At 31.1% G+C, this 11,056-nt stretch overlaps 1 pseudogene; it reads right to left on the reverse strand.

The window, feature by feature from the left end:
* Nucleotides 1-1,537: 1,537 nt before the first annotated feature.
* LOC137818245 (uncharacterized) lies at nucleotides 1,538-10,487 on the reverse strand (annotated as a pseudogene).
* Between the last annotated feature and the right edge of the window lie 569 nt (nucleotides 10,488-11,056).

An 11,056-nucleotide genomic window follows, 5' to 3' on the forward strand; every position in this document is an offset into this window, starting at 1 on the left:
GTACATGTATTTGAACAATAAGTATAACGTAATTGACATACCTGTAAAGTTTCTAAAGATAAACAATGTTACATAAAATTTTCAAAAAAATAATTTATTATATTATTATATCAGTTATAAATAACAAACTGATTAAAGTAATGTAATTAGTGTAACAAATTGTTTTAACTCCAATATTAAGCATACCTGAAACATTTTGTCCAATGATGAAACCAACACATTACACAAATAAATATTAAAGAATAATTCTACTAATAAATCAAAATATGTTCTCAATAGAAATTAAATAATATATACCGAGTAGCGAATAGAAACTAAAATTGTCCAAATAGTAAAACCGCTAAAAATTAATAAAACACATTGCTATTACTAATAAAACAAACTGTTAAAATGTACACACAAATGATGATAATAATAAGAAAATAATTTTATAAAAGTTATGAAAAAAATCATGAATAATAGATTTTTAGGAAACAAAATAATTTTACAGTCCTGTAACAATTGTTGACAAATAGTTCTACAAATTAGTACATATGATTTGAAGAATAAGTATAAGGTATTATACATACCTGTAAAGTTTCTTGAAACAAATAACTCACCTAAAATATTCAAGATAAAAAATTATTATATCAGTTATAAATAAAAAAAACTGATTAAAATAAGACAATAATAAAAATTTATATATATAATATATAAATGTATTGAAGTCTAAGAAATTGTTTTAACTCTAATATTAAGCATACCCTGAAACATTGTGTCCTGTGATGAAACCAAAACATTATACAAAGAAATTTTAAAGAGTAATTCTACAAATCATCAAGATATATTTGAATAGAAATTAAATAATATGTAGAGAGTAATAAATAGACTCTAAAACTGTCCAAACAATGCTAATAATACATAAAATTTCATCATTAAAATTACTTCATTTTCAATCAATGTTGATATTTGTCCTTAATATGTTGAATGAGATATGATCATCCAGTCCATAACCCTGAATAGAATTTGACTCCATAAATCAACAATTTCACATTGCCTTTCAAGAGCCTAAATAATAGATTAAGTACACAAATAGATACACAAAATTTGTAATAGTAATAATAAATTATGTAAATTAATAATTTAAGTAAGCATACCTCATCAAGTGCTTAAGAGAATAATCCTTATAAAGTGCTTCAGAGAAGCATCCTCATGAAGTGCTTTAGAGATTCATCATTTATGAACTTTAATGTTACAAAACTGTTTCTTCTTATAAGTAATTCCTATAAAACATTAATGAAATTAACAAACTTTGACAAAGGTATGTCAGAATATGATCTAACACATTCTACAATTGATAAAGAATACGTACCATACTTTCAAGATGACCATGAATATTTGGGTCACACAAAAGCATTGTTCAAAACCTATCAGAGACAGTGTATATTAGTTCTTAAATTGTTGTTCATATATCACAAAAAAGATATGAGAAATAAAAATATATTTCAATTAATTAAAGAATTTTCATACCTCATATGTAAGGTTGTAAGTTAATACTTCAAACATTTTCGAATATTTCTTTGTAAACCACATTAATAGTGAAATTAGTGGTAATACCATTATATCCAAAATCAATATCTTCAAACCCTGTCTGTGTGTAAAGACTGGACGCGATAGATATAAACCAACTTTATTGAGAGTTTGACCTTGACTTTTATTTATTGTCATGGCAAACCACAAAGATATTGGAAATTGCCTTCTTTGAAACTTAAATGGCAAACCTGTTTCCGAAGGAGTCAAGTTCATTCTCGGAATAAATATTTGATCACCTATATTTTTCCCAGTAATAACTTTGGCACCAATAACATTTTTCGCCAAGAGTTACTTGTAATTTTGTTCCATTGCAAAGTCCATTGGCTTGATCAATATTTCTTAGAAACATTACTGGAACTCCGACTTTTAATTTAACACAGTGATTGGGAATTCCAGAGCATTTGATATCATTCAAAAATTCAGTTGTAAACCACTCAGCTTGAGCATTTTCTTGTTCTTCACATTCGCAAGGACTGTCTGAACTTAAATAAGTAACTTCAGATCCTAGTATTAATGATAAAATGAATTCATTCACTTGATCCACACATTCTGTTGTTGGACATTATATTGCACCATCATTAAAAGAACCATCAGATGTCACATTGTTTATGTAGGAGGGATAAACAAACTCAACCAACTGCAGTAAAGGTTGTTCAACATCTAAAATTAAATTCTCTTCCGGTATTTCAATCATTCCTTGTCCCAACTCATTTAACTCCATATCTCCATCTCCAATGTGAAGTATCCAATCAGCAAACACTTTTATTTCTGTTTGACTTTGCATTGATGTATGACTCTTTAATCTCATATTCTTTGTAAGTTTTAAGATTTTGCAATGTTTCCATAAGTTCGAGTAATTTACTGTTGCCTTCACAATGTCATATTTTGATCCATTTTTTACAACAGGTAATATCTGACGAAAGTCTCCTCCCAATACAATTACTTTACCACCAAAAGGTTTAAGAGCATTTTCTTCACTTTCAGCTCTCATGACATCCCTTAAAGTTCTATCAAGGGCTTCAAAACATAACCTATTAATCATTCGAGCTTCATCCCATATAATTAATTTCGTTTTGATCAACAATTTGGCCCTAAGACTTTCTTGAGGAATATTGCAGGTTGACTCTTCATTTATTACCAAAGGAATGCAAAAGGTAGAATGAGTTGTTTTTCCTCCTAGAAGTAACAAATAAGCTATACCGCTAGAAGCTACATTTAACACAATCAACCCTTTTGATCTAATAACGGTGGACAAAGTTTTTCACATGAAAGTTTTTCCAGTTCCCCCATAACCATATAAGAAATAAAAACCACCAAGGTTTGACAGGACTGTTGTCATTATATTCTCATAGACTTCCTTGCTCTGGAGTAAGAGTTTGAAAAAGAGAACATTGCATTTCAGACATTTCTATTTTGTCATAATTCAATTCATCAATAATGAATCTATTTTGATAAATAAAAGAATCTGAATTAGGTTCTGGCAGACTTGGAAAATCTTTCAAACACTTACCATTTGAAATTAGTAACTCTTCTACTTGTAGAAGACAAAGGTTTTGTATTTGAGCATCTTCAATTCTAAGACCTAGGAAAGAAATTATATGTAATACAGTAATTATAAATTATAAATTTCAAATAAAAAAAAATTATACCTGGTAGGACAAACTCCTTTCTTTTTTGGTATAAAATATCATCTGATAACAACTTCCATGTTTTGTTCCACACTTCATCTGGTCTAGACATAGTATTCATCAGTAAAAGGGTAACAAAGAGTCTTCTCAACTGATTTCCTGAAGCAAGGTCACTGCACTCTATAATGGCATCAATAAACTCTTTATCATCTGCCAATAGTCCCATTGCATAACATGCCTCTTTATATGTTTTGTGAATGAAACCATTAACAGTTTTGATATTATCATAGTTACAACAACCCTTTTGATAATTCAACAATAACCTCAGATAATATAATTCCCCTGACCCTGCAGGAGTATATGTTAACCTTCCAATACTAACACCAATTTTCCATGGCTTCCACTCTCTTTTGTCCGCCATCCAAACAAAATATCTAGGGTATTCACAACAAGTCAAATTTTTTCCCAGTGGATAAATTTTATTAGCTTCAAACCAAGCTAAAAACATTGTTCTTTTATGTTCATTGAAGTTCAATATTTCATCAATGTCTTCATTGTCTTTAAAGAGAATTGGTTGCTCGTACAATAGATGAAAAGTCAATCGTTGAACTGGAGGCCATCTATGATGAATATCAAAGGCAAATATTCTCCACACAGCTTCACATGGGGATATGTATCTACAATCATAATACTGTTTAATTTCATCAATAACTGGGGTCTCTTTAGAGTCTTTATCAGCAGTAGTAATTTTCAAATTGGCTCTATCTGGACCCTTGTTCACATATTTAAACAAATACTTGATTGAATTTGATTTGTTGCAATATTCTGTGTTAACATGGGCTTGATACCTCAGTAGTAGCAAAGGGCTATATGGAACAACATTTCTTTTGTCCAACTTAATTCCATTTTTAAGAATGAATGTTCCATTATCTTGACGTTTATAACATGCATATCCATCCTCATCAATAGTAGTCAACAATTTAAATTTCTTGGGGTAAAATTTCGAACATCTACCGTTAATCATGCAAGGTGAACTTATTCTACTTACCCTTCAAGGGCCATGTATCATGTAGGTTGCCACTGCCTTTGACAATTTAGGATATAAAATTGCATCGGGTAATTTTGCAGAAATGACTCCATCAATATCTGTTGGATTTCTTAACTTTTTCTCTCCATCCAACCACAATAATATGTGGCATGTGGTAAACCCCTTTTTTGAAATTCCACACTGTACATACCTAGAATATGAAAAAAAATCTTTAAAATGTAATACATAATAATATAGCAAAGAAACTGTTAAATATGGGTTAATGTGGATTACTTGCATTAACTTTGCCAAAATAGTCATGTTTTTTTGAAGTCAATCATCATTTGATCTAATTTCATCTTGAAAACTCTACAAACAATGTCTGGCCTATCAGCAGCAGTTAATCCTTTTGAAGTAACAAAGTCACGTATTTCTGACCAATTTACGTTGCAGGTAATAGTGATAAATAAATCTGGATATCCAAATGTTTTGCAAATGGCCATAGAATCTTGGTAATTGTTGAACATATACCTCATTCCTCCTGTAAAAGATGAAGGTAAAACTATATGCTTTCCAATTGCAGAAGAATTTGTTTATCCTCGATTCATTGCTTCTTGTACACCTTGCAAAATATCACAACGAATTGTTTTTTGGTTTAGCCTTATAAACGACAATCTTTGAGCTTCAACCATTGTATATGCATCAACCAAAAATTGTTGAAACAATCGACGTGAATGGACTATATTCCCAAACTCCACATTTCTTTCTTGAATTCTAAATGCAATAAATTCCCTTAATGAAATACGACTTCTCTTACGTTTTCTGTTGTTACTTCCAGAATTCTGTTTTGGAATCTGTGCTTGATACCCTCCTCCCCAAACGGGAATATTAATGGATATTGTAATGGAATAAAGGCTGTATGTGTTTCATGGAGTCTAAACATTTTTGTCCTGATTTTTTTTTCACTATGATATCTCGCCCTACATCCATGTTGCTCATATCACCCACAATTAATGCAACTATCTCATATGTTGTAGGGGTATTGTACACTCTTGGATCTTTGCATCGGTGTCTAAATAACCTCAATGCAAAATCTGAATTTACATAATCATGTACAAAATCTCTTACTCTTCTAAAACTTTTCGCCAAAACATTGTTGTCATCAATCATCTTGGTAAGATCTTCAATCAAGGATTTGTTAAACTTCACATTTTTCACTTTCGACCTACATGCAATTTTTAAAAATATATCATTAAAAATTATCTTTGAATTAATCTAGTAAATAGAAAGTAAATCATTAAAGTAACTGAATATAACACATACCTAAAGTGAGATAATCTATTTGACACTTCATTTTGAGTGTCATATATGTAAAGTTGTGAAAACTTAGGAGATGATCCACTATCGGGGAGCAAGCTTCCAATCCTATGATAGTTTTGTCCATGAAGAATAAATTGAGGAGGTCCATATCCATCATTTATCGAAGAATGAATATTCCCTCCAATTGAAGTAAATGAAAACATACTATTGTAAGTTCTAATATTTTGTAGATAGTGTTGACTTCGACTATCTTGCCCATTTAATAACTCTAACAGCAATTTAGGAGGTTCTTGTAAGAAAGGGAGTTGTACTTTTCCCTTTTGACAACAAATAGAAAAATCAACGTTAACATAAGTCTTAGATTTTTGAGATCTTTCTTCATACCAGACCTCGCCCAAGCAGTATTCACATTGAATAGTAGGTTGTCCAAATTCAACAGTAGCTATTTTCAAAAAATTAAGAAAGGTGATCTATTACTTTTATGAGATAAATTGATTTAGTTTGCATGAAAAAGTGAAGAAGTTAGACTTAAAGATATGCACCTTCATTTTCAGCTTTTGAATATAATTCAGAACTATAAACTTGTCTGGTGTCATCTAAAACAAAAAATAATAAAAGAAAGTGGTTGTTACAAAATTAAAAAAAAATTAAATTATAAATTAACAATTTTTAGTACCATTATTTTCTTCATTTTGGACATCTTCGTCAAAATTCAATCTCCAAGTCATTGATTCAAGGATTTGAACACTCTGTGTACCAGACTTGTTATGTAAGTTTAGTGTGTTACTAACTACATACCCTACACTCCCTGCAACTGAATTACCTGGACAAAATATGTTCCAAAGCAACAATTAATTAGTACTAAAACATGAGTATTGTACCGACCAGGTCATCAGGCGTGATGACGTGTCTTCCACGTGCTCGGGTGGGGCGTGCTCAATGGAACGCGTAGGCTAGAAAAGATGAATGGTTCAGAAGTGGGCATAGTCGTCGATCGCTGAATTGGCGTTCTCCGATCTCTAGTGTGCGTAATCGGCGGTCACCAGAGTTACGTCGCAGTCACCGTATGAGAGTGCTAGGAGAACGGATGATCAGAGATCGCCCGGGAATGCTAGGAGATCGGGTGGTTTACACGCCGCCACAAGGAGCACATCGCTGGATCTCCCAGCAAACTTAGTTAAAGCTGTTGAAGGCTCAGAAGGGTAATTTCAAGCGTGTAAGTTCAGTAAGACGATTGTGGCACCAGCATGGGGCATGAAGGTCGAGGGGGTTGGGGGGAACACCTTGCTCATCAGCGACAGGATTCCCAGAGTGGACATTTGTTGGTGGCGAGGTTTCCCCAGCTAGAACATGCATGGCGTAGCAGTAAGGAGGGTGCCATTCGCGATGAGCGATATCACAGAGATGATGCACTTTGTTGCATCCGATACTCGCCTTGTCGGGTGGTGTTTCACAGCGCATTATGTCCTAGGTTGCTCCTTGAGTTGAGGACTTAGTTGTGCGGCTGGTTACTACATAAGAATGACGTTCAAGTTGCCCCAATCCAGATGACGACACGTGTAGGGTTGGATGTCACCAGTTACTCCAACCAAGATGATGACACGTGTAGGGTTGGGAGCAATGGAGAAATGACGCTCAAGTTGCCTTAGCTCAGATGACGACACGTGTAGGGCTGGGCGCTACCTGCTATCCCAGCCCAGATGGCGACACGTACAGGGATGGATGCGAGCCACGCGTCCAAAAGCATAACGGCCTGGAGAGAGAAGAAACCTAGCTATAAAGGTAACCTTAACAGAATCTGCAGAGGTACGTTTTCATTACGGCTGATACTGCTAGGGTTGTGTGCCTACAGTACGGTCCTACAGAGCATATTCTCTCTTAGTTTTTGGGTGTTCTTGTCACTGACTTGAGCGTCGGAGCGCCACCAGCCGCAGAGGCGCCACTGTGTGTTTTTCAGGTTCTCAGAGAGGCTATCTGTGGAGTGGACTTGGAGGGCACGTGGTGTCAAGCTGGTGAGGAAGATCGTGACGAGGCAACGCTCTTGCGCTAAGTCAATCGGCAGGATCAAGTATGATTTTGAAATTTAATTGTCAAAAAAGAGTAACGAAAAATAATTTACATTGGTTTCCTGAACTAACCTTGAAATTTTGGGGTAGTACAGATTGTTTGTAAACATGACAATGATTGAGAAGTTGCATCCATCACGTTCAAATGATTCTTAGGGGGTCACTGATTGAGAAACACAATGATTTAGGTTATAAAAGTGTGTCTTTCATTAAATGAATTTTCATTCAGTTTATATTTCTACTACCTCTAGCTTGATCACCCTTTTGCAGCTTTACCAAAATGTGCACAAATACAAAGAAAAAAAAATAGTTTTCAAAAAAAAGAAATAAAGAAATAAAATTCTAATGTGCTATTGCTATATATTGTAATCAAATATAACGAATAATGGATCGTAAACTAACCATGAGGACGTTGAGTGAGGCTAATGTCTCCATGAGTAATTGTTTGCATTGATGACATTGCTTTGGTAGTAGAATTCATCATGTTTAAGTCATTTTTAAGAGTAAGGTTGTGAGAAAAAAAGGAAATTTGAGCCTGTAATTCTAGATGTCTGAGAAGCAAAATTCTAACTTGATTTAAGAGTACTTTGACCTACAACAAAAACTTTCAATGACTGATAGAATAAGATAAATCAATTAACATCAATATATAAGAACTTATAAATTCTTTTACATTAAAGTTAATCTTTTAACAATGTTTTGAAGAACTTTAACATTTCAGTGTGTTTGAACCATATATACATACATATATATATATATATACATATATATATGATAATTATTACTACTTAATGATGTAAGCTGATTTAGAAAAAAAATATAGTAAAACATAAATTAGTACTATACTTAATAAATCTAAACTGTTTGTATATTTGTAATAATACTATAATTGTAATCAAAACAGGTTAATGATCCATTAAGAACTAACCACGAAGTTGCATTGTAAGCTCAAATTCTTCATTACTAACTGTACTCATTGATGACTATACTTTTGTAATTGAATGCATGGTATTGAATTCATTGTCAGGAGTCAGGTTTGCACAGACATAATCATTTATGCTTGTATTTTAGAAGTTTGACACAAAAATTGCTTATTTCAATTCAAGATAGTTTGACCTACACAAAAATAAATGAGGCATAAGAGTTGACTTTAGTACTATAATTAAAAATTTCATTGAATGACATATTGCAAGAGTTAAATGAAATAAAATGTCATTATTATTACCTCTTCTTTGATCAACCTTTTCTCGTTGATCATAAATGAAGTTTTCCCCCTATACCCTTGCAGATTTGGCAACATCTAATTAATATAAAAATAAAATGATTCCATAAAAACAATATATATATATATATATATAAATTTAAATGTTTATTGATGTAGTATTAGTCTAAATTGTAATGAATATAATTTATAACACGTTTTCACTAACCTTGAAGCAGTTATACATTACTAACAATACTCATTGATGACAATACTTTGGTTGTTGAATGCATTAATTGATTGTTGGGAGTAACCTTCTCATAAACAAGGATATTTGTTATCATAATTCGTGATGCTGGAGAACCAAGATCTTGACATGAGTTAGGAGTACTTCCACCTACAACAAAAAGTCAGAATGAGTGATAAATAAGGTAAAGGGATGACAAATTACTATGTATTTCTTTTACACATTTGATATCAATTGAAAATTAATTTGAATTGGTTTTACACATTCTATATGAATTGAAAAATAATGTTAATTATATTTTAAATCTAAATCTAAATCTAAATATATATATAAAAAAGGTATTTAGGTTTACTACATGTTGTTTTAACTTCTTTGTTGCGCAGTTCATATAATATATTTATTCTTTTTGTTCTGGCATATTTTCCATCATCAGCATCGAGAACTAAAAAAAAAATTACAAAGAAAATCATTTATAAATAGGATAAAGTACTTTTGAAGTAAAGAATATTCTTAAAGTTATACTTACCATTGCTGGAATCAAATATGCATGTTGTGTTTGGATTTTGATTATCTGGAAAATAAAACCCATGTAAAATAATAAGTTGTTAAAAACTATAACATATCTATTTTTTTTTTTATATATTTTTACCATAAATTGTGTTGAGAGTTCATTCACTCTTACATCATAACTGATTATTAACTTCTTTTATGAACCTAATTTTTAAATATATATAATAAAAAAATTACATACCATTAAAATTAAGTTCATAAAATTATATGAGTTAAGTGTATTCCATTTGGATTAACATGTTTCAAAATAAAAAACATGGATAAAATTTGACATGTAGTATTATTAATGATAAAAAAAGGTAATTATGTTCACTACCTGTTGTTTTGACTTTTTCGCTTCGCAATTCATACAATATATTTTTTCTTTTTCTTCTGGCATATTTTCCATTATCAGCTATGATAACTAAAAAAAAAAGAAATTAAAAGAAAATCATAAATAAATAACATAGAGTACTTTGAAGTAAACAATATACTTAAAGTTATGCTTACCATTGCTGGATTCAGATATGCATGTTGTGTTTGGATTTTGATTCTCTGGAAAATAAAACCCATGTAAAAAAATAGGTCAAATCATAAACAAACAATAAATCTATTAAAAATTATAACATACCATTTATTTTTTATTTGTTTTTACCATAAATTGGCCTGAGGGTTCATTATATATACATCATAATAGACTATGACATTGTTTTCTGAAACTAATTTTTAAATATATATCTATATCTATATGTATGTATATATGACACTCAAAAATCTAAATATACATTGTAGTTGGTATACCTGATACATTAGAATTTGTTTGAGAAAGGCTAACAATCCTATTTCTTCTATTAATATTTTGCTTCAGTTGCTCCATAACTATTGAAAGCTGAATGATTGAACTTCAGGGAGTATTGTAGTAAGAACAAATATTTTCAGCCATAAAAGTATGTACTGTTTTCAGGAGTAAGTGTGTAAAATATATTGTTCACTGTAGCTTTGTTTTGGCTGTTTGTTTTGGCGCAAATTTTGACTGTATATGGTCAGGAACGGGACTTCCTTATATAGTATTACTTTGACATAATACAGTTATTAATTAAATATTAAAATATTGAACAAATAAAAATGTGTAATATTTTTATATAATAATCCTATCTAATTATATAATAATGATATTTAATACTTAAAAGTGTTCAACCAAAACTTTACCTTTGAAAAGGGATAACACTTGCACCATTTTTCTTTATTTTGCATAATAAACAATCAAACTTCGAAATGTAACGTAATTAAAAAATCAAATAATAACAACCATAAAAACATTTACCAATTTAGGTAGTATCAATGTTCAATGAAGAAAGTTCATGCAATGCATGTCTAGAAGTTGTTGTGAAAAAGGGGAACTTAACTTTTAAGATATGAAAACAAATTCCTATTCCAGTGCAAAAG

The sequence above is a fragment of the Phaseolus vulgaris genome, chromosome 10 (assembly GCF_051622355.1).
Source record: "Phaseolus vulgaris cultivar YP4 chromosome 10, ASM5162235v1, whole genome shotgun sequence".
Taxonomy (NCBI): Eukaryota; Viridiplantae; Streptophyta; class Magnoliopsida; order Fabales; family Fabaceae; genus Phaseolus; species Phaseolus vulgaris.